Below are 3178 nucleotides of genomic sequence, written 5' to 3' on the forward strand. Positions count from 1 at the left end.
TGAAGTACGAAGAAGTTCCCATCAGAATCGTGGACACCAGGGACCAAGTACTAAGGCGACGATTCATTCCCTGCGTCAAGGTGCAATGGTCTAACCACACAGAAAGAGAAGCCACGTGGGAGCTAGAAGAAAGGATGAGGAACCAGTACCTGTACCTCTTCATAGACCAAGCCGACCCGAGTTTCGAGGATGAAACTTCCCTTAAGGAGGGAGGGATGTAAAACCCAAAATTTTATATGACCGTGATCATATTTTAGTGATTTAAATTGTACTAGATTGTACCATCTTGGGTGTTCATCCCATTAATTAAGATGAAATATTTTCTTATCAAGGCTGGAGATATACAGAATATTTGAGATATACAAATTATACCTGGATAGAGATTTAAGCAAGAAGATAACTCAATCTTGGATCCCAAAATCTTGAAGAATATATCATAGGATTTTCGAAAATAGTAGGTATAGGGAAGAGTCTGCACGGTATAAAATACAGGCTTGGGAAAAATTTAAAAGTTTAACTACGAGGATTTTAGGAAAAAAAAATCAAAACCTTATTTTTGGAAAATACCATTAAATTTCGGATTTAGGTAGGGAAATTTTTGGGATTTAAGAAAGATAATTTTATTATATTGGGAAATAAAATGTCTACCGAATATTGGGAATTAGACACAAAAGTCGAAATTTTTCAGGCTGGACTAGGCATATTTCGAAATTATCCAAGGGAGGGATATCTAGGTTTCGAAATATTATCCAGGATCAGGGATAAAAGATTTATAAGTATCTTAGATTCAGATTTGATTCAGAATTCAAACGCAAAGATGATACACGATCGGATAGCAGCCAACCCCTATAAATAAGAGGGCCTAGTATATCAAAAATCACACCATTCTCTACTCCAAATTTTCGAGTTTCTCTCCTAGTTTTCTTAGGATTTTCGAGGGCTTGCTCTCTTAGTGTGCGAAGAAGCGAAGCGCTGCTGAAGTCCAAACCCGAAGCTAGGGTTCGAAAATTTCAGTGCAAGGGACCTCTCTTTCTCACGTGTTTTTCTACAAGATCTAAGGTAAGTGGGCTTGTTTTAAAGTGTGAATTTTCGGTGCATGTATTTTCGGTTTTTAAAAGATTCGGTCGAGTACAGTCCTTCTTCTACCACATTCTGGTTACGATTTTTTGGCATGAGTCATGTTTTGACACTGTGAGGATTCAACCCGATATGGGTAGGAATTCCAACCATGATATGACCCTCATACAGTGGAGATATAACCGATTCGGCCTCGTCCCCTTAGAGGAGTAAAAATTAGGGACTGATATCAGTAAACCATAGAAAGTTGAGGAATCTCAGTGTCTGGAAAAATGTTATGCATGTAATGTGAATGTTGCACAAGTTATTGTGTTTCGAAATTTGCATGTTGTTATTTTGTACTCGAACGGCCCCCGTTTGCTGAGTATTTCCCAAAATCTTCACCTCTTATTCTACCCTCCCAGATAAATCCGAAGAACAAGTTGAAGAGGAGGAATCTGAACAATTCTGGGGCTGGTGAATTGCTTAAAATTCGAGAATTGTAGTATTTTAAATTTCGAATTTTCGTAATTTCAGTTGTAAGACGTTTCCGCATTTTATTCCTTTCAGTTGTAAAGACATTGGTATTTGTTTGAGACTTATGAAATAAACTGGTTTCGGTTTATACTGTGCTACAAGGCTGGTTGTTTTCGATTGTGTGATTGATAAACAACGCCGATGTCGACTAACCCCGGTCGCGGTACGTGACACTGTAAGTATAAGTTAATGACGGTATTACGATTTGGGGTTCCTTATTATCAATAATTATATATTATTATGCAATAATTGAGTTATTAATTAATTACTATTTTACTCCAAACAATTGTTCTTGATACCCCAATTACATCTTCTTAAAATCGATTTGATTTAATTAATGTTCATTATTGCTATTTTCCATACCTTATGCTAAATCTAGTATGATTTTGTGAAAACAACAAATCTATTATCTAGATAGTACCACATCTTTATGCTTACCATGTTGTGCTTGTAAAGGAAAATTAGAATTTTGGCTATGTAAGTTAGTCTGTTTTGGATTTTATTCATGTAATTTGTCAAAGTTTTGTTTTCATCTTATAACTAGTTGTTTCTTGTCTTTTTTGTGTGAAATCACTAAATATAGCGAATATTTTTCTTATTTAACATTGATGATTTCCTTGTTTTCCCTGCTTGTAATGCTCGATTTCTCCAACATTATTGCTTATCATGCCCCCCAAATCTATAGTTTGACACATATCTTTATATCGACCAACTGTCTTTAGTACACTCAATTACTATCTATTAAGAATGAATCAGTTAATCAACAAAATTTAAATAATGTATTATAGTATTTAGTTCCTGTGTAATATATAGCACCCAATTATGGTCTGGGTTACCCAATTTCTCATACCAAACTTTCTACTTATAATTTGACGTAATCAATTAATGTCTGTTAGATATACTATTTAAAATACATAATTATTGTCTATTAATGTCCAATTATCGTTTAAAATAACCATTACCATCCACAATAATCATCAAAGAGACTAAATTTAACAATGCACATGTATGAGAATAAAATAGATTGTTATGAAAATTATGTAGGGTATTTTGAGTATAGACGATAAGATCGATTGAGGGATAATCGTTGAGCTAGAATAGATCGATTCTTGAGATATTGAATACCGATGCATTAAACCGAGTTTTGTTTTCAAATCAAGCAGAACAGACTCAAAATAATCCTTCGTATAAATCGATTAAAAATTTTGTAAAACATTTAAAAGATATGTAAGTTGAATGAGTAAAAAATATTTTGGTTGAAACATTTTATCAAACATTCGATATGTGATACTTTGTTATTTCAAAAACACATAAAATGTTTCAACAATGCATCTTAAAAACAGTAGCAAATAAATAATTGTAATAAAAATAGACATGAATTTGTTTATGGATGTTCGGAGATTAACAACTCATACATCGATCACCTCTTCTTCCCCTATGAAATGATTCATTATAAGACTTTCATTTATACAACTTCTTGTACAAACCAATTTCAACTTAGGACTTATCTCTTGTCTAATTATAACTCCTAGCTCACTCTCGATTATAAGCCACAGCTTTACAATCAGCATAATATTTAACGTCT

The sequence above is a fragment of the Primulina tabacum genome, chromosome 5 (assembly GCF_025594145.1).
Source record: "Primulina tabacum isolate GXHZ01 chromosome 5, ASM2559414v2, whole genome shotgun sequence".
In the NCBI taxonomy this organism is placed as follows: Eukaryota; Viridiplantae; Streptophyta; class Magnoliopsida; order Lamiales; family Gesneriaceae; genus Primulina; species Primulina tabacum.